Below are 23,617 nucleotides of genomic sequence, written 5' to 3'. Positions count from 1 at the left end.
TTTAGCTGGACAGTGTTATTGTACCCTTCAACCACTTTTTAACATAAACATCCAGGTGAGGAACAGTGGTGACATCATCAGTTCAACTATGTATTGTCACAGTTGTTCCACAAAATGTTGTGTGGCATTTATGATTCAGGCACTAGTGTGTAGTTTGTGATTAGTGCAGCAATAACAGGCACACATATCCCTTGCAGTAATAACATTATGTAATGCCTTGAAGTATCACTATAATATCATGTATTTACAATAGTAAAATGCTCAGGTGTTCAACATCCACATTCAGTGCCTGTTACCATTGTGTAGCCTTATATTATAATGCATTAATGACATCTACCACAGTTGTAATGTGTCCATTTACAGTGAGAGAGGCCGCCACCATTCGTGTTATCTCAAAGAGATTGTTTATGACACATACGTGTGATGTAATAAGTTAGCATAGATGGAGTGTCACAGTTGTGTTAAAACTTCCACTGTGGTGTTTGTGTTTCATTCACATGCCATTAGTTTGTAGAGTTGTATGCCTTGCTGTCAATTCCCTAAATGGGCAACATTACATGAATGTACTGATATTACACAAACATCATTGCATCTAGCTATTCATTTCCATTCTTATGTTGGACAATGATATATAATCACAAGCTGTCACACTATTCAACTTAATTTAGATCAGGGTGTTGATAAAAAAAATGTTTTTTGCTGTATACAGCATGCTGCCATATCAAAATGTTTTTTGTTGTATATAGCATGCTGCCATATCGTCAGCAAGTGTGACTGGTCCTCTGTTAACTACACTTTCTTGTGTGTTGGTGCTATCACTATTATGTTACTGTTCCCTGTAATTCCATGTGAGCATGCCTAATATAACAATATCTGATGCCTGCAAATTACCAGTGGAAAACTTGTAATTATGAAATGTTATCCTTTCTGTGTTATTTTTCAGTTACGTATGTTGAGTGTTATTAAAATTACCACTTAGCATTTACATGACTATGCAATACTTGCCCATCTATTACATATTTATAGGTGATAAACTCCTTTCCTATGGGTGTTACTGACATTTATTGGCAAAAACATGTTCATTTCTCATGTGCATGGTACAAGAGCTGTACGGTTCATTCATTCTTGTATACACATGCTGACAGGAAGAATACAATAGTGGTGTCAGCTTGCATAAATATATTTCCCTGTATATACATCTCATAGGAAATAACTGCAGACTATGCATTCAGCCCATAATGTATCTTCTGTCCTTGCTGTTATCTCAACTTGGCACTTATTAAAGTGTATATCATGTTAACCCCCCTTTGTTACACTACAGCTTTATATCCACCTTACATCCTTTGTGAGCATGTCTGTTTTTAGTTATATGCATAACTCATGTATTGTCAATGACATTAATTATTATTATTACATCAATATAGCAGGAGTTATGTTAGAAATGTTTCTTTGATACGTCAGCACATTTGTCTGCAGTGTATATGAATACACTTTACCCATTTCCCCTCCCCCTCTTACTTAATGCAGTACAGCCATTATTATTCATGTACAATTCTCCCATTTTACTTTCCCCTCCTTCACATTCTTTCACTATACTTGCCTTTAATATGTCTGGGTTACAGCATGCACTTATATTTTAGATTTGTCTAGAGGCAATCTGTTTTGTTTACATTCTGTGCTCTTGCTTGCAAGTACCTTTCCATGGTCATGAGCACTATTGCTGGCCATGAAAAGGTGTTTTCAGGGGCAGAGCCTAGATGGCTAACTGAGAGCAGTGAATTTTGAGAGCTCCATAAACTAGTATAATAATATAGGAAAATTGTATTATTTTCAAGTTTAAAACGTCAGAAATCTATAGATAAACTACTAAATTACATAAATATTGGTTTTGGTGGAGATATACAAAACTTTTCCTGTCAAGTAACTTGGAGATATATTGAGTTATGAATATGAACAACTCAAGGAATTCTCATCCAGATGCTGCTTTGAAAAAAGAACTGTAATTAATGACATCTACCTTAGAGGAACTATCTTTGAAGATGGATGGCTTTAAAAATGACTTAGAAAACCTCAAATTAAATTCTGATACTCTTAAGGAACTATTATAGCAACACCATATATATATAACAAATATAGAGACTTCTCTAAATGACATTGAAGGAAGACTCAACGAGGAAGAATTCCAAAAGGAATTTCTGCTTAAACAGAATGCATGGCTGCTTAATAAAATAGATGACTTAGAAAACAGGGAAAGGAGAAACAACATAAGGATCATTGATCTGCCTGAAAACACTGAAGGAGAAAACATTATTTCATTCTTAAAAACCTGGATTCTTGAATTTTTAGACTTGAAAGAGGGACTTTCATTTGAAATTGAAAGGGTGCATAGAGCACTGAGGAAACTTGTTTCTAACTCAACAAATACTCCACCTAGATCCATAGTTATAAAATTTCTTTCATTTCTGGACAAGGAACTAATATTAAAATCTGCTTGGAGAAAATCACCCTTAAAATACAATCGAAGCTTGATAAGGTTTGACAGTGATTATTCTTCCAGAATACTAGAACAAAGGAAAAAAAAGTCTGGCCAGTAATAAAACTGTTGAAACCAAACAACATTAAAGCACAGCTGGCCTTTCCAGCCAAGATAAAAATACTTTTTGCCAATGAGATGAGAACCTTTAATGGCGTAGAAGAAGCTACTATTTTCATCAAAAACAACTATCCCAGAAGAAATGGAATGGATGGCCCCTACTCTTAAAAGAGTAAAAGAAACAAATCCTTGGAGTGATGCTAGAAAAAAGAAACAAAAAACTGATTCCAAGATAGCTGTCCCAAAAAAATAACTCTTGCAACTACATCTCTCAAAGTATCAACTGATATGGTACATCACTTGTCATCTGTGTTTATTTTAAAAAAAAGAGGAGGGTTTCTTAAACAACTGAGAAACAGTAATGATTTATTCAGAAGGTTCAAAGAGTCCAATAAGTCTTAACAAAAAAGGTAGGTCAAGATGGGTTACTATTTACATTATATATAAGCCAAACAAAGCAACATATAATACAAACATAGAAGTTTCTATTCCCCTACTTGAACTCAATGAATACTTATCTTGTTCATTTTTCATTGATTTTACTTACAATAATTTATAATTTAAGTAATTAATTAACTAATTCAACCAGGTACCCTTCATCAGAGTTCAGACTCAAATGTAACAAATTAACATCATATATAATAGCAGTAACAGTAGAGTGTTTTGAAAAAAATGCTGTCATGGAGACTAATGCCTTCTTCAGTTAAAGTATAATTTAGAAATGTCATGTATATCCTGGTTAAATAATAGGAGCAAGCTCTTTGTACAAATGTCATCATTATTCTGTCTAAATAGAGTTAATATCAATTATGGCAGGTATCACACCTACGAATGCTGTTTGTTCAATCCTGATAATGGTGTGCGTGGATGCAGCCATGTCTGGCAGTTAGTACAAATGTCATTATTATTCTGTCTAAACATAATTAATATCAATTATGGCAGGTAGCATAACTACGAGTGCTGTTTGATTAAGCCTGACATGGTGTATGTGGATGCAGCTGTGTCTGGCTGCTATTGTATGCCGCCATTTTCGTCTCTGGGAAGCTGTGGGTTTAAGCCTGTGATCGAAGTTTACTGATGCTTGTGTATTAGGAAGAGACATTTGGTGTTTTAGCCTGGATCCAGGGGAAGGGGGTGGATAAAACCTGTGATTTGGGATATTTTGGCAAAGAATAGTTTGTTTATACATCTGCTGAGTGACAGGTGGGAAGGCTGGAAGAATGTTTTATCTCTTGTTGTGGTGGCTTGTTGGGAAGTTTTTTTTTTTTTTATCTGTTTGCTCTCCGTTGTTTTCCTGGCTGCTGCCTCACTAAAAGGGAAGGAATTTAGGTTGGAAGTTGCAGTGAAGTGAAGCTTTGCTTCAAGTGCATTGCGAGCCTCTGGTATACAGCACACAGATACACTAACACAAACAGATGCTCCCAGGTTGCTATGGTAATGGAGACAGAGTGACAATAATGAATAACAGCTCTGAGGAACCTCCAAAATGATTCTCAGCAATGAAGTTTTTGGTTTAAAAAAAAAAAAAAATATATATATATATATATATATATATATATATATATATATATATATATATATAATATAATAAAAGGGCTGCTTTAAACCACATGTACACATATTGATGGTCTCTCAACACTTCGTTTAGCTCATTAAGTTGATTCTTGATAAAAAAAAAAAATAAGCGCAATTTTATATTTAAAATGTATTTTGGTCCAAACACATTAAGGACTTACATAAGAGTGGAAGTCTGAGTTACTGTGAAAGACTAAGAGCACTTGGTCTTGTGCAGTACCCTTTGCAGTGGTCTGGGAAGTGAGCTTGCTTGGACATGTTGGGCATATGGGGATAGCTGATTCTAAGGGTGTTTGGGGTTGCCAGGAAGTGCTAGAGAGTCATCAGATTTCCTTCGTGGAAATATCTGTGAGAATGGAAGGTGTGCTGAGTGGTTCAGTGGCAGAGTGGCCACTGCATGGGACAGGCTGGTAAAATGAAACAGGACAAATATTGGTTTGGATATTTTTAAGAACAGCCTGGTAACACACCACATGAACTAGTGAATGACATTCTGGCAAAACTGGATGGGCATTGTTGCCCGTGCTTGAAGTACTGATATGTGTGTATGTAAGGATGGAAATATACTTATAACAAATAAAAAAATAGAAGGGTTTCATAATTTAAAGTCTATGGACTGTATAAACATGCTTGGAGTGAGCTAATAATAAGCATAAGCATTACAACTGGTGGTCTCTCAAATAACTAAGCAACAGCCAAAAAAAAAAAAATACACAATAGTTATCTAATTATGATTTTAGCAAATCTAGACATAAAATATATAGTCGTCATATAAGATGAAGCAGTCTGCTGAATTTAGATATTAAAGACAGGATTTAATAACATGGGCTTGTGTACAATAACACTACTGTCTTAACTTGTCATAAATGACATGCACTACATTGGACATCAAGAGGAAGCATGATGATTTTCTTATATAAGTAAATATGCATAACAAGTCATGTAATTGCTTTAACTTTAATTGTAGTTTTTGTAGCCCATCTTGACCATATATAATACCTAAGTGGTTACCATGGTAACTAATGTTTTATACGTTACATCAAACTGACAAAGTTGTTCAAGAGAAACAATGGAATCCTGAACTTGAAATGTCACAGAAAGTAACGATCATATTCTGAACAAATAGTATTAAATTGACAACAGACATTTCTTTTAATAAAATAGGTTTATGTATAATAACACTACTATTTTAACTTGTCATAAATGCCATACACTATATTGAACATTAAGGGGAAGCATGATGATTTTCTCATATAAGTAAATGTGCATAACACGTCCTATAATTGCTTTAACTTGAATTGTGGTTTTGTAACCCATCTTGACCATACATAATACTTAAGCTGTTACCAAGGTAACTAATGTTTTATACATTACATCAAACCGACAAAGTTGTTCAAGGGAAACAAGAGAAGCCTGAACTAGGAATGCCACAGAATGTAACAATCACATTCTGAACAAATAGTATTAAATTGACAATAATCACTCAGTTTAACCTTTGCTGATTATACAAAATAGAATGATGCCATTTAAATCTAAAAATTTTCAGTATATGTCATAAAATGGCAATTTATGATATGGAAAGGGAACTTGTAATCATTAATCACAATAAGTGAATTTGTTGTTTTTAACCTATAATTTCACTCATTTTATAATATGAAATGGCAGATATGAAAATCCTTATGTGTAGGAAAAGGGGGGAAGAGGGATGCGCTGATAATTAAAATGCACTAACTTTCATCAATGTTCACATAAAACAAACTGGATGCTTTAAGTAAGTTAGAACAAACAAAGTGATTACTTAAATGCTTGCAAACAATGAAGTATAACTTCTAATATAGCCAGTAAAATACATTGCACTATAAACATTAGGTATAAATATTATTACCATCTATTTATATTAAGTAATAAGTTTTGAAAGACTTCATCAATAAGGGTGAATATTTTAAATAACTGTATGCTAGAATCTTTTACTGAGGTTTTATATATGATACATCCTACTTTACTATGATTGAATTGCTTGTCATCTATCTTTCATGTAAATATTAAATGCTTATACAATAAGTAGACGTTTATATTGTATTAGAATTCTGTCTAATCTACAATAGTACTATATCTGTTCAAAATAATATAAATATTGCTTAGTCCTATTACAAATATTCCCCATATGATAATTCAATTTATGGAGCTCAATTGTTCTGGATTGTCAAAGTATTAGTGATAATCTGATGGTTTATCCATCGGATTAGGAATGATTTTCATTCTATGGCTAGCTCAGATCTTAGTTTTCTTAGCATTTATTAATTTAAATTTGTTATTTCACAAAAACATTTTTAGTATGCCTGACCAAAACATTACTTTTTTGGTAAACACTCAATGTATAAAACTGACAATTTCCTTTAAAAGCTCAAACATATACTTTATAGTTATCAGAGGAAAATGTTTAATAGTCACAATAAAAAGAAAATACATAGTCTAAATAACCGGCTCCCTATTATGCTGTCACAGACACAGATTGTCGAATGCATCTTTGTCGAACTGAAAAGCGTGAAAAGGCAAAATAGTGAAGCGATTTTCCAGTGAATTCTTTCCCTGGGAAAGAATTTGCTTGGCTGCTTTCACTACTTTGCCATTTTTGGCACTGTAGTGCGATCTCAGAGTTGATATATTTAAGTAGGGGGATGTGGGGGGGGGCACAGCCCCCCACATTATATAATGTTTTACAGTTTTTTTGTTTTGGAACAGCAATTTTTTCCCTTAGAAAAAAATTGCTGTTCTGAGGTTTCGACGTTGTAAGCGGTCGATTATGTGTCATTCGCTCTTCTGAGCGTGCAATATCATAATATAGACCCAAATAATCTCAGATGGATTTAACTTTATTATCTTTAAATACCAATGGCTTAAACAATCTTAGTAAGAGATCAAATCTACTGAAATATTTAAAACTGAACAAAGCACAAATTGTCTTCCTTCAAGAAACTCGTTTCAAAACAAATGACAATTACAAACGGAATCCTAAGGAATGTATGATATTGGCGCAATCCACTTATAAGACAAACACAAAAGGGGTAAACAATTTTAAGGAAAACAAATTTGATTTATCCAGAAATCATTTATAAGTATGAAGATAAAGAAGGCCTTATGACATTAGTAATAGTTAAATATAATAACAGAATATGGACCCTAGCCAATCTATACTGGTTCCCAGGCATTGGAAAAGGAACTGTTAAAAACACTTGGATTTCTTTTCCAATAATTATAAAGGCAACCTAATATTAGGAGGAGATTTTTAACTGTATATTTGATATTTCTGAAACTACAAATAAATGACCGCTGCATACATCTGCTGTATCAAAAGCTTTAAACAAGTGGGTAGAGTCATTTAATCTTGTAGATACTTTCAAATATAAAGATGATAAATCTTTGTTGTTTTCCCATCAAGATTACAGATTTGGTACCCAAACTAGAATAAATAAAATATTTGCAGCCCATGACTTACACTCTAAAATCATTAATTTCTCAGTCACTCTCTGCTTCTTTTCAGACCACAATTAATTGATACTAAAACATTAAAATGGGTACAAACCACTAATCTTTAACTCCATAATTCCAGCATACACAACTAAATTTAAAGAGTTCAACAAAAATCAAAATACAACCAAAAGCTAATAACATTAAAAGTATCTTCCATGAAAAGAAAGGGAAAATGTCTTGGATATAGGTGACATTCTTGATGCCTATAGAAATCACTATATGGAACATTTCCAAAAAGAAAATATACATGTTGATCAATTAAATCTAAATGAAAAATTTTCTAATATAAAAAAAAAACAGTAAAAAATTAAAACTAGATCTGCAAGCACCAATGTCCTACAAAGAAATTACAGATACAATAAAAAGGGTAAAAATAATAAAGCTCCAGGTATAGATGGCAAAATTATGGAAATATATAAACTTTTACCTTCAAAGATACTATCCCTCTTCCATAAAATTCTACTAGAAATTCAGCCACAAGCTTTAATACCACCCTCTTGGAGATATTCCTTAATCACACCAGTCCTAAAGGAAAGCAAATCCCTAAACCTCTGTACCTCATATAGACCTATATCATTATTAAATAATAACTATAAGATATTTATGATAATATTACCTAACAGAATGAAATACCACTATCCAAAACAATACATAATGATCATACTGGGTTTATATGTCATAGACACACACATGACAATATTAAAATGATCATTTCACTTATAGATTATGTTAATAAAGAAAATAAAGAAACACTCATAATTGGCTTTGATATAGAGAAAACCATTGATTCCCTAAATTGGGGCTATTTATTCAAAATCCTAATGCTATTTGAATTTCCAGCATCCTTTGTTCATCTCCTAAAGAATATATATACAAATAATTTAGCATATGTCAAGTTAGGTCCTTTTACCTCTGACTTTATACATATAACAAAAGGCACTAAACAAGGATGCCCCATGTCACCAACTCTATTTGCTCTGGCTATTGAAATATTGGCAGATTCAATTTGTAACAATATTTATTTATTATTTTACATTTGTTAACCGGGAAATTCCGACTGGACCAGGTCCATTTTCAGCGGGGGCCCGGGGAGAAAAGCTCCAACATCAATTTATACAAATACAGTACATCCAGCATAATACACAAAACAGGTTACATAATGTATGCTGAGCATAGTAATATAACAAGAATTAATATAAAAATCAAAGGAATAGGTGTTTATGAGCAATACAATTCTAAAGTAATGCTATTTGCTGATGACATATCACTAACATTATCTAATACAAAAGAGACATTAGAAGAATTAAATATATTAATTGACAAATTTCACATGACTTCAGGACTCCATTTCAATAAATCAAAATCAAAATTTTTATTTTTTAATTAAAAAAAGAACTGCAGACTGAGGGAGATCACATCATAGGGAAACAAAAATTTACATTAAAATATCTAGGAATTGAATTATGCAAGGATAATAATGAATTAGTTTAAAAAAACTGCATTAATATCATCAATACAATTAAAATCTCTGTGGAAAAATGGAAAAAAAAATAATATTAACATTTGAAGATAGACTACGGTTAATAAAAATGGTTTTACTGTCCAAGATCCTATATATATATATATATATATATATATATATATATATATATATATATATATATAAAACCTTGGCAATACAACTGTTACCAGAAAGGAATATAGTTAAAGAAATAAATGCATGCCTAATAAAATTGTTATGGTTTCCCAAAAGAAACAGAATAGATTTAATACATCATTTCAGACCATGGAAACAGGGAAAATTAAACTTTCCTGATATAGAAACATATTTTATTTATTTTATTTATTGCAGTTGGTTTACTAGGATAGTCCATTGGGCCTTGAAGAACCCGTTTTCAATGGAGTCACGGGGAGAAAAGCTCCAAAAAGAAATAAATGTACATTAACATTTGACAGTAACATCTAGGTACATGCTAGCAAAAGAACATAAGCAAAACATAAATATACATTAACATTTAACAGTAACAGTCTTGGTACATGCTATCAAAGGAACAAAAGCAAAACATAAATGCAGATTAACGAACAAACATAGTAGATGAATAAAGTAGATTATGATATTACATATATAAAAGCATCAATATCTAAAACAATCTCAGAATGGATAAGTCCAAATTACTCTGCAAATTGGAAAGAATTACTAACTGTAATATCAATAAATTAATTTGATTTACAAAAAAAAATTCAAATAGTTAAAACAATTTGCCATGGCACATACTATGTATTATTTTGCAATATAACATAACTAAGCCCACTAAAACTTATATGATTAATTATTACATTGACTCAGTTAGGAAAATTATTAATGCAAATACAGATTTAAAAATCTGGTTTGATCTTTTAGCACCATTTATAGTCACAAAGAACTTTCCACATAAAATATACAGATAAATTATTAATTCCTGGGAACAGAACGGATTTGTTTGTTGACTCCAATGTATCAAAGAACTAAAGGTTTTAGATATGCAAGTAATAAAAACAACATACAAAATTCCACAACAGGACTGGCTAACTTTACAAAGTATTCTGTCATATTCGCAAGATTTAAGTAGAATAATTAACAATTCACCATTTAAAGAAATACCTAAATTTACGAAATACATATATGAAATCATATAAAATGACTTTGACATGGGAAACAGTACTTAAAAATTTTACAAAATATTGCTAAACTATAAAACAACACCCAAAACCTCATACTGGAAATATATAACAAAGGACACTCAATACAGCTAACTGAAGATATTAAAACAAATATATTATTATTGATAAAATATACATCCTTTACACAATGCTGGAAAGTTTTAATTGGAAATGCTTGCACAGAGCAGTCTTTACCCCAGATAGAATCACTAAAATTAGTTCTTCCATAAAAGGAATATGTTGGAGATGTGAGCAAGTACACAATGCAGATTGGAACCACATTTTCTTTGATTGTGTTAAAACTAAGCCATTTTGGAATGGTATTAAAAACTTTCTACAAGCTTTGTTTAATGAATCATTTTATTTAACTAAATCTCTTGTATTATTAAATGAGAATGAAGGTTCTCATTTGAATAGGTCAAACATGTATCTAGTATGGACTATACTTGCAATTTCAAAGAAGTTTATAACAAGAAGATGGAATACAAGCACAATACAAACTTTGGAAGACTTCTACAGTCCACTGAGGACCACAGCATTATTGGAAATTAAAATTAAAGAACTAAGAATTTATCCAAAGCCATTTATCAACAACCCTTGGGGAAAAGTCTTATCATTGATTGACACTATACAATAATTGATCAGACACTCTGATAATGGATTGGACATACTTATAAAGTAACTGTATACATTAAGGTCTGTTATAGTGTCAGGCTAATATGTACATAAGTTATTTAAGATGTTATGTATAAATACCATGGAATTCATTCAAATGTATTTTGAAAAATAAAACAATTTTTGAGAAAAAAAAGGTGTTTGCAAATGTGTAGGTCCGATGAGTAGCAAGCATATTTGATTAATGCAACTGCTCATTGTGCTAAGATGCTTAAATTGTGCAGGCTTAGCGTGAAGCATTCATGATTGCTAATGAATCACAGCGAGAACCTTTATTTATTTATATTTGTTTGGCAGTGAAGTGCACTAATCAATATTGACCAAGTTCAGGTTCAGCCCAGGTAAAATGTGAAACATTTCACAATTAAAAAATATAGAAATATAAGCAATAGCAGATCAATTCAGATTAATTACATAGAAAAAAAACTGTAGATATACATTCTAGTGAACAAGTACAGTGCAATGCACAGTCCTCTGCTTAATACTGAATCATAGCAATCACAATAATCACAATAATAGTAAATAGAAGATCAAGGACTGAGTCTTGCAGTGCAAGTGCTTGTTTTCTAGAGACCTGATAGCATACTGTACTACCTTCTAGGTTCAGTTAGTTGTCTAATTATTGATCAGGGGATGGTCCATAGCTGCGTATACTCTTCTGAAAAACTTTTTGTTAAATGTAATGCCAACATTGTTAAAACTATTTGCTGGGTTAGGAAGTGCTGCTGCAGTGCAGTTAACTTCGACCATTAGTATTAGGTAGCATTCATAATACTAATCAGCACGACATCCACTCCATGCACCATGCCTGATCCAACAGAATATCATAGTGGTGTAGATAAATTAGTAGTTGTTGTTTTAGCTCATTTCCATAAATTGTTTCAGAAATGTTGAATGGTAATAGAATTTCCACTCTTGCGGTCAAAACTATAATATATTGTTACTCCAATCATTCATGTTAACTTAGATGAAAGTCTGAGACTGAACTGGTAAAAAGATACTCATTTAAGTCTGAAACAAAGGCTGAACTTTATTTGGCTTGTTAAAATAAAGAAGTACCAATTCAAAATTTCATATGCATTTTTGATAAATTTGAGAAGTAAGAGTGAAGAATTGGGCCATGCAGAAAGTCCTAAGTGATTACTTATCTTTTTGGGCTGTTGATATTCAGATAATGCAGTTCTCTCTTAAAGTCCATTTACTAGGATAATATTAGTATAAAGATGATCTGTTTGTTTCAATGGATAGTTTGGAATCATTCCCTTAGGAAATCATTTTGGAATGTCTGTAAGCCCGTGAGCCACAAGGTGCAAGACAGCAGAGATCTCACAATGAAAATGACATGTTTAACATGGTGGATTATGATCATCCCTTCAGTCATAACCCACTTGTTATGCCTTCAAGAAAATAACATCAAGAAATTCAACCTGAGAGTGAATATCGAGAGAAGAATATTAACATCCACATCGAGAGCACATAACCAGGATGTTATGATCAGAAGAACCTAACCCATATACTTCATAGTACTTGAAGCTTGAGCTGCTCCTACAATGAGGTTTTGGTTAGACAAAAGAAAAAAAATAGTAGATCAAAATATTTTATAGCCATGAGCACAGCTAGCACTATCACATAGCAACCTGAAATGAAGTGTATCTCTGAATGACCAACAATTTTCAAAGCTATTATACACTTCCATCTTGATAGTGTGTGTGTGTGTGTGTGTGTGTGTGTGTGTGTGTGTGTGTGTGTGTGTGTGTGTGTGTGTGTGTGTGCATGTGTGTCAGTCTGAAATGTATGATGACTTTTAAATCGGTGACTGCCATCTGTGGTCTAGCACCATACTAATTTATACAGCTCTGAAAGCTTTGATGTCAGAGAAGTGCATATCAAGTGCAACTTTTACTAATTTCAGAAAAAAAATAGTACAATTAATGTATTAGAAATCAAACACATTAACTTAACACATCACTGCATAAATTGTGGATGCCCACCAGATATTTAGCTCTGCAATATTCAGGATGCAGGAAATAAAACTGCCACAATATTATTAAAGCTATTTTTGAGTTATTCTTAAAGAGCTTAGTAGCTTACGTGCTTTCAAAAAAAATCAAAAATTAATTATCTGACAGTGACTTAATAGCTCGTTTAAATCAGTTATACTAGGTCACTCTTAATGCATTAAGTTAGCAGAGCTTTTTCCTTGACTGGAAGCAGACTGAACACAGATTAATCAAAATACAGGAACAGGATAAGAAACTACAAAATGGTTTCCACACTAATCATTATTCAGTCCATGAAGTATTCATGTGTTAAACTTTAATGTAATTCCATGCTTCCTTTTTTGGTAACAGTTTCTTTTTGCTTAAAGATGACATTCTTGAAGCATCTTATCACAAAATTCTAAACAATAAATCATTCCAGTTTTGATTATGATTTTCATTAAACTGTTTTAACAACATGACACTTAATGGAAGTATTGTTGATATTTCATATGTGCTCAGATATTCTGAGATTAACTTTCTGCCAGTGTCAACAACTTACAGCTGTAGAATGCTTGGTCAAGATATCTGGATATACTTTCAAATTACAGTCTCAGTTACAATGTGATTTACAATGAATTCCGTTTAGCATTCAGTCAACATCCATGCTAAAATATATTGTCAGGCAGAAAAAAAAACCCAGCATAATAAAACTTCTGCACATTTGTGTTATTGAATATTTCTCCAGCCTTGCAGAGATGTGTCTATGAAGTACTGGTCTGTATTTCATAGGTTTTCTTAACAGCAGATGATAGACATCTTTTTAGCTGTTGATCCACAATTAAAACATACTGGTATTCTTTTTAATAATCCGAGCTACTAAACAAAAAGTAACATTACATTTTTTTCTCAAAACTCTATTAGCATGTTTACCTTGATAACTAGGGCATTATAGCATTAAAGAGTGGTTGATGTCAACACTTTAGACTTTAGCATGGCATTTGAAATGGAAACATACAAAACATTTGTTAGAAATCAGCAGACTAAGTTTGAGTCCACGGACATCATAACTAGTAGAAATCTGTCTAGATAACAAAGCACAAAGGGTTATTGTTCAAATTATTTATTTCTTTATCATTTATTAGTTGGGTAAGTGGACTGGTTCTTCCTTCATTTTCATGCTCCAACAGTACCAGAAGCTGTGCAATATTTACACAAAAAGTTATGATGTTATAGTGATGCACATTGGATTACAAAGGGAATTAACATCAGAATAGACCAATAAAGTAAGAGTGTATGGTGTACAGATCACTTTATGAATATCAAAGGTACAAACTTGGAAGAACTATCGTCAGACAGACTCAAAAGAGTAGTAAGAGGAAGAAAGTTTATGAAATGACTAAAGCCTTTAGATTGTGAAAATTCCATTAGACAGCTTAGTAGGCTGGTCTAAAGTGAGGAGAACATTAAATACTTCTAATGTCTGGTCGTGGTAGTGGGATGATTTCAAGAGTGTAAAGGGCACTATGTGGAAGGGTTTATCTATGGAGGTGAACATACATCAGTTAATTAAAATGAGACCATTGTAAATGGTGAAGTACCAGTACTGAGAATATTGTAACTGGTGTAGTACCAGTACTGAGAACATTGTAACTGGTGTAGTATCAGCACTGAGAACATTGTAACTGGTGTAGCACCAGTACTGAAAACATTGTAACTGGTGTAGTATTAGCACTGAGAACATTGTAATTGGTGTAGTCCCAGTACTGAGACCATTGTAACTGGTGTAGTACCAGCACTGAGAACATTGTAACTGATGTAGTACCAGTACTGAGAACATTGTAACTGGTGTAGTACTAGTACTGTGAACATTGTAACTGATGTAGTACTAGCACTGAGAACATTGTAACTGGTGTAGCCCCAGTACTGAGACCATTGTAAATGGTATAGTACCAGCACTGAGAACATTGTAACTGGTGTAGCACCAGTACTGAGACCATTGTAACTGGTGTAGTACCAGCACTGAGAATATTGTAACTGGTGTAGTACCAGTACTGAGACTATTGTAACTGGTGTAGTACCAGCACTGAGAACATTGTAATTGGTATAGTACCAGTACTGAGACCATTGTAACTGGTGTAGTACCAGCACTGAGAACATTGTAATTGGTGTAGTACCAGTACTGAGACCATTGTAACTGGTGTAGTATCAGTACTGAGACCATTGTAACTGGTGTAGTACCAGCACTGAGAACATTGTAACTGGTGTAGTACCAGTACTGAGACTATTGTAACTGGTATAGTACCAGCACTGAGAACATTGTAACTGGTATAGTACCAGCACTGAGAACATTGTAACTGGTGTAGTACCAGCACTGAGAACATTGTAATTGGTATAGTACCAGTACTGAGACCATTGTAACTGGTGTAGTACCAGCACTGAGAACATTGTAATTGGTGTAGTACCAGTACTGAGAACATTGTAACTGGTGTAGTACCAGTACTGAGACCATTGTAACTGGTGTAGTACCAGCACTGAGAACATTGTAACTGGTGTAGTACCAGTACTGAGACTATTGTAACTGGTGTAGTACCAGCACTGAGAACATTGTAATTGGTGTAGTACCAGTACTGAGACCATTGTAACTGGTGTAGTATCAGTACTGAGACCATTGTAACTGGTGTAGTGCCAGCACTGAGAACATTGTAACTGGTGTAGTACCAGTACTGAGACTATTGTAACTGGTGTAGTACCAGCACTGAGAACATTGTAACTGGTGTAGTACCAGCACTGAGAACATTGTAACTGGCGTAGTACCAGTACTGAGACTATTGTAACTGGTTTAGTACCAGCACTGAGAACATTGTAACTGGTGTAGTACCAGTACTGAGACCATTGTAACTGGTGTAGTACCAGCACTGAGAACATTGTAACTGGTGTAGTACCAGTACTGAGACTATTGTAACTGGTGTAGTACCAGCACTGAGAACATTGTAATTGGTATAGTACCAGTACTGAGACCATTGTAACTGGTGTAGTACCAGCACTGAGAACATTGTAATTGGTGTAGTACCAGTACTGAGACCATTGTAACTGGTGTAGTACCAGCACTGAGAACATTGTAACTGGTGTAGTACCAGTACTGAGACCATTGTAACTGGTATAGTACCAGCACTGAGAACATTGTAACTGGTATAGTACCAGCATGGAAAACATTTTAACTGGTGTAGTACCAGTACTGAGACCATTGTAACTGGTGTAGTACCAGTACTCATGCTGATCATTCCCAGTGTTTTTACAAGTGACCTTGAAGAGGCCTAGAGGACAAAGGTAAGTTTTTTGTAGATGAAACAAAACTCTGAAGTAGTATTACTGAAGGAATGTGTAATAAGATAAGAAAACATTAAACAAAACCAAATTAATATTCTAAATATAGAAGTGAAAATTTAGTCTAATATGCTCAATACTGAGTTTGAAATAAGAAACCAAATAAAGTAGAAGGAACAGCAGCAACACTGAAGATGAAAAAGTCTAAGGATTCCCATGTCACATAAGATAAAGGTAAGGAAACTGTGTGGTAAAGTTGTGAGAAAGGTTGCAGGATGAGTGGAATCTATAAGAAAAAAGCATCTCCAGCAAAAACTGAGAAGTTATTCCTCCTTCTAGGCTACTGATATAATATCCTGTGCAGTTATGGAGACCTTACCACTTTAATACCAAAGAAGGGAATCAATTTAGTGGAAGTCAATAAAAATAGTACATGATCTGCCTCAGCAGCCACATTCTTACAGTCAAAATAGCTTAGTGTATGTTTTTAAGGAAGGATGGGAAGGAACATGATGAAGACATTAAAGTGCAAGGGAATCCATTAACTCCAAGTGAGTATCAGTATTTTGAAACAATTAGATTATCAGAAGAGAAATGCATAGTCATTATCATCATCTTCATCAACCCCTTTTTCCCATCTTGGCATGGGGTTGGGGTGTCACATCATCATTAGTCAATGCAACCAAATCACCTACACAGTATTAGGATACAAAGTAGGTGGTTCTTCTGCAAGGAAGTATTATTTGAAAGAAAGAGTGGCAGATGATTTGTTGAAGATGATTTAGGATTAAGAAAAGTGACAGAAATCAAGAATGCATTTTGTATTCTATCAGTAAATTTCAAACACTTGAAACCAATGACAGAGTATTTTTGAGTTACTTTTAAATTTTCTGCAGTGTTAAATGTCATTATTTTGAATGTATATGTGAGCAGTAATGCCCAATGGTGTGGGCATTATAGGGAAATAGCAAGACACTCGGCTAGTTGTGAAGCCCTGCTAGGTCTGTTATTTCATTATAATACCAATTAAAGAGGATATAGTTCTACTTAAAATGGTCTCTGTTTTAAATGGAAGTACCTTTTTCTTTCTTTAAAAAAATGTTTGCTTCTTGGAGCTTTTTTCTTTTTTAAAAAATGTGTAGTTTTCCTTACTTATTTATACTGGCATATTTCAGATACTGCACTTCTATAAACTGATATATAGTAGTAAGTATGTATATCTGTTGATAGGCATAAGTGTGTCTATGTGTTAGGGTCTGTCCTTGTTTGAGTGTATCTGTGTGTTTCTTCATAAGTTCATGGGAAATTACTAGGCTAACAGCATGCCATCCCTTAAAAGCTGAGACAGTATTACACAATTTTACCTGATATATGATATCTGGGGGCTAGAGGATGGCATACGTTTGTGCCTATGTCTTGAGTATTTCCCAGACTGCCCCTTTCCATAAGGGACAGAGGTGCTAACCCAGGAGTAAATTTGTGATTCCCCATCCCTCGATTCAAACTGTGTATGAAGATGGCCAAGGAATGGCTCTGATAAACATGAATAGGAAGCCTGTTCCATAGAAGGGGTAATCTCTGAGACAAATATCTGTCTCTCCAGCGTGTTTTTGTTTGAGTCACAGACCAGTTTTAGATCTCTAGATCAGGTGACCCTCATTTGCCTTGTGGATGTGCAACAGCTCCATCATGGCTGGATTCTTGAGTGCCTTGTAAATTAGGCATAGGTCACCTCTTAATAGTCATAAGGAGAGAGAGTAAAGGGGTAGGGTTTTTAGTCCATCTAAATAGGACATACTGTTTACACCCTGTATTTTCTTTATGAGGCACCTCTGAAGTCGCTCTAGCTGTAGTAAGTGCCTAGTCAAGCAAATGCTAAATGGCACATTGTACTTGATTATTGGTCTAATGAGGGCTGAGTACACTGAGACTATAACTTCCTTGGATCTGGATGCCATACCTTTACTTATAAGCTGTGCCATATAGAAGGACTTTTGCAACACTGTGGACACATGGTGGCCAAAGCTCAGGCTACTATCTAACTGTGTACCTAGTTCTCTCTCCTTTGAGTCTACTTTTATGACTTTGCTATTAATGTTGTAATTTGCAGGGTATTTGACTTCCAAAAGGGTATGATCATGCATTTTTTCACATTTAGTTTTAGGCCTTGGCTCTGGCATCAATCATTTGTCTAATTCAAACCCTCCTGAAGGATATCTGCATCACTGAGGGATTCAGTGATTGCCCCCAGCTTGTAGTTGTTGGTTAACTTTGTCATCCAAAGGCCTTTCATATTAGCCTTGACTTCTGAGAAGTATATTCTGAACAGGAGTGGTCCCAGCACTGAGCCCCATGGCACATCACTAATAACAGGCCTCTTGCTGGCTCTGGATTAACTCACTTTAGCAACATGTGACTTGTCCATGAGCCAATGGGCTATCCATCTAGTGACATAGGAATTTATGCCCAGTTTTATGAGCTTATTTAGAATGCCTGAGTGGAGTGTTATGTCAAATGCCTTGGTCTGATCAAGGTAGGTAGTATGCACTGTTTTACCCTCATTGAATGCCTTGTGACTTTCTCAAAGAAGTCCATCAGATTTAGTAGGCATGATCTACCTTTGACAAAGCTGAATTTGGTTGGGTCAAGTGTTTGGAGGTTTTTTATATAATTATTTATCAGATCCGTGATTATTCTTTCCATGGTCTTGCAGACTAGTCAAACTTATGGATCTGTAAATTCCTGGGTCATTTGATGGTTTCCAGCTTTATGCAGACGGTGACTGTTGGTGTCCTCTACTTTCCCAGGATAAAATCAATCTGGAGGCTGTGGTTAAATAGAGATCCTAATGGGCCTGATAGGTCTGATTCAATCTGTTTAAGAGGAAATTTGGTATTTTGTTGGGAGCCATTGAAGCCATGTTTTAACTTTAGAGATTGCAGTGGCAACCTGTTCTTTGGTGATAATTGAATGGAGGAAGGCATTTCTTGTGGGATAACTGGGGGGGGGGGGTGATGGAGAGGTGAAATTTTATCTGAATTTATTGGCCGTCAGATTTGCTATATCTTCTGGCTGATGACAGATAATGCTGTCTACAACTTATTCTGCACATTGTTGAGTGTTGCCCTTAAGACTGAGGACATAACTGAAAAATACCTTATGGCTAGCCTAAGGTTGGGAAGCTACATTTGCCTCAAAATCTGCTTTTGAAGACTTCACTCACTTCCTGATTTGCTTGTTTAGACTAATGTGAGATTTTTTTGCTCTGTTGTATACATTCTCTCATCACTTGACAGGATTTTCTTTCTTTCTTTTGGTGTGCAACCTATTAATGCCAGGGGTTTACCAGTCTTATTTCGGTCTGGCACTGCTGTTTCTATGCATTTATTTATATGGTCATACAGGGCTTTTGTGTACATCTTTGTGTAGGTTTCTGTGTCATCTGAATTTGGAGGAGCTTGGAAACTAGCTATGTTGTCACTTAATAGGATGCAGTTTGCCTTAGAATAGTTCTTAACATTTTTGGGGTTAGGACTGTGGTCTACCTTTATTTCAAGGTAGACCACTTTGACATCTGTTCTAACCAGTGCCAACATCACACTTTAGGGGTGCAATACTATCCCATACCTATGAATACCAGATCTAGGATGTTTGTACTCCTAGTCAGAGTGCAGACTAACTATTCCATAGCATTTAAGTTTAAAAAGTCAAGAAATCGTTGGGCCTGCATTTTAGCGGTCATGTATGCCTTCCAGTTAATGGATGGATAGTTAACATCACCCATGAGTATGTTATTAGGCTGGATGATGAGTGATTCAAGTAACTTTAGGTGTGATGTATGGGTTTCTTTGTTCTTGGTGGGGGAACTATAGAAATCAGGAATATGGTAATGGATTTTTCCCTTGGTTAGTTGGATATGGAGTAGCTGAAGGATGTCATATCATTTGACCATTCTTGAGGTATACTTACCTATTATGTAGATAGATACTTCTTTGCCTTTTACTCTTTTATGTTCAGTGGGTGGTTGGAACTTATGAAAGGCACTATAGCCATGCACTGTGAGAGTGCTTTCTGTAGCTTTGAGCCATGTTTCAATAAGTGAATGGATGTCACCATTCTCCAGGGTGAGGAGAGCTATCTGGGACTGTAGCTACTTGTTGAGACTCCTAGCACTGAGCACTAACACCTTTAGCTTATCCTAAGTAGATTTTGCTATGTTGGAAGGTTTGTCTGTTTGGCAATGCATACAAAAGGAACTATAGGGGTAGATAATGTTTTGGACAATGTCCGAAAGCCTAGTGGTGACACGTGAAGACCGTCCCTGGCAAAGCAGTATGGCCTGTCAACCATGTTCTCCCAGGCTAACAAGTACTGGACCACTTTAGAATGACTACTATAGTTAAGCCAATTGTTAACACCAATCATTTTCTGATGGTATTGTAGCATCATCAATGGATACAGTAGAATACTGCTCAATGATAGGCTCATGCCTGCCCATGACACATATTCTGAGAGCTCAATCATATCTCTCTTCATATAGTCCAAGGAGGTACAGCTCAGGTCATTTACTCCCACATGGGCTATGACTGAGTCATACTGCTACTTGAGATTAAGTGACCTGAGTGCTTGTGTGATTTGTGAGATCCTGGCCCCTGACAAGCAACTAACTGTGACCTTCTCCTTATCCAGCCTGGTAAGAACAACATCAGTCTGCCTCACAATGGAGTCTCCTATGACCAAAATATTGGGTTGTGGAGTGTTTCAACTTAAGTACTATTGGATTATTTGATTTTCAGCTTCAGCTACTTGTTTTTAGTTTTTAGTTTTGTGAAACAGTTATTTGCTTTATTTTGTTAATAAATTTAGTTCAGCGGGTCTACTGGTCTGCCTTTGTTTGCTTTACTAGTTTACTGTTTCAACTTATGGGTTTGGTAGTTGAGACACAATGAGATGTGGCTTTATGTTGTTGTGATGGGAACCGCCTTGTTTGTGTGCATGCAGAGTTTCTAAGGACTGCATCTGAGAGGCCTTTGAGGTTTGAGTAAGTTACATGTGAGCACCTACACATATGTGGGTCTTTGTGTCTGGTCCTTTGTAGTTGTGGTGAGTGGTATGTGTGTGTGTCACTGACAACCTGTTTGTTGTTTTTTGTGTCTGTATATGAGAGTCTAGTCTCCAGTGTCATTGTGTAACTACATATCTCATATTCTGTATTTGTCTGTTCCTGAATTAAGTGGTTGTCAGTATACATAAGGCAATTGCTACATTGCCTTAGGATGCCCATGTCCACCAAGCTAGATGCAGAGATAGCAGGGAAGTGCCCATCCAGGGTTGCAGGTCGTAATGTGTACTTTGCAGGGGATAGGAATTGAGGGTGTTCACAACCGGATGAGGGATGGGTGCTTACTTGGTGTAATTTGCAGTTAAACAATCCAGCGATGCTGCCCATCACCCAAACCAGATGCTCCTAGAACAGCGATAGCCCTGGGTGCTGTAACAGTGTAAACTAGACCTTAATATTCCTAACTAAATGAGGCAATACTGCTCAATGTGCAAACGAGTTGCGCCATGAATAGTGTGAGAGTGGGTAAAATTCCAAGGTACTTTTTTATATGGAAAGTGCAGTTTCTAGTAATTGCATATATACAGGGCATTACTAACCACTGTTGCATGAAGAGCAGCTTTGTGTAAATGTGATGCTTATATATGAACAGAAAAAAGCAAGCTTTACACTACCTATGCTTTAAGGCTAATCAGGTGAGTACACAGTAAGCTTTCCACCAGAAATTTCCAGCTCAGAGAAGTGAAATCAGCCCTTTCCTGCCACAAGAGTGCAGACTTTGACAATGACTGGCTTAGAGCCCAAGTATTAGTGAACCACAAAGAAATGCCTAATCTTCTTCTTCTTTCAGCTTTTCCTGGTTAGGGGTTGCCACAGCGGATCACCTGTCCGCTCATTATTGGCAGTGGAGTTGTACAGTGTCGAGTTGCCAACCAGGTGCCCAACCTTCCACAGAAGGCACACACACACACACACACACACACACACACACACACACACACACACTTACACCTACGGCCAATTTAGAGTGTCCAATCCACCTGCAGCATGTCTTTGGGATGTGGGAGGAAAACTGAAAAACACTGCATGTGTGTGTCTGTGTATGTATGTGAGTTGCATGTATCTGTGTTTATATGTGTCTTTATGTGTTTTATGTGACTGTGTGTGTATGTGTGTGTGTGTGTGTGTGTGTGTGTGTGTGTGTGTGTGTGTGTGTGTGTGTGTGTGTGTGTGTGTGTGTGTGTGTGTGTGTGTGTGTGTGTGTGTGTGTGTGTGTGTGTGTGTGTGTGTGTGTATAAAATGGTGTGGGTGCATTTGTATGTGCGTGTGAATGTGTGTGTGTGTGTGTGTGTGTGTGTGTGTGTGTGTGTGTGTGTGTGTGTGTGTGTGTGTGTCTTAACCTCATTTCAAAAAGCATCATTTGGCATTGCAGTGCATAGCTGACTGGAGCCGTGACATTTTACTTTGTATTTTATCAGCCAAAGCACATATTATAACACCATGGCATTTAATATGTGTTGTTCTGAAATTCCTGTACTGTACTTCTATAATGGGGGTTGGGGGTCCCAACTGATGTTGTGATATTTTATATTACAACGTATAGACAACACATAAATACAGCAGTTTAAAATAATTTAAAAGCAATATTTGGTATTTTAATGCTTGTCTGCATGGTTTAGAGCTGTGATACCCTGCTTTTTTTTTTTGTGTTATACATTCACTTTATTTTTTGACTGAAGCTGTAACATGTGGGTTATGACAGAGTGATGCCATTCTGCATTGTACTTTTTAACAATGGAGAAAACACAATGAAGAAAAAAGTTATTTTTTCCACACATTGCAATGCAAATGATTAAACTGCCAGATTTACACATTGCATGGCAAAAGATGAAACTGCTGGCTAACAGGTTTGACATTTGGCATCTCTTTTGATAACTATCAAAACAGATCTGAAAAGCAGCAGTAGCATTGGCTTTCTTCTCCTTTTGTAGCATAGCACTGACATCCTGGCAGGATTATAAAGCTGGTAAGGAGTTTCACTGTGGTGTGATCTGAATCTATATCATGAGTCTCTAGGGTCTATTCTTGTTTTACATTGGGCTTTTTGCAGCTGTATTGGCCCAATGTTTCTGAAGTTTGACCAATCATATTAAAGAATTCAGGCTGAGTGTTTTG

Source organism: Protopterus annectens, chromosome 7.part1 (assembly GCF_019279795.1).
Source record: "Protopterus annectens isolate FY-2018-M chromosome 7.part1, PAN1.0, whole genome shotgun sequence".
Taxonomy (NCBI): Eukaryota; Metazoa; Chordata; order Ceratodontiformes; family Protopteridae; genus Protopterus; species Protopterus annectens.
Note: the sequence above shows the minus strand (reverse complement) of the source record.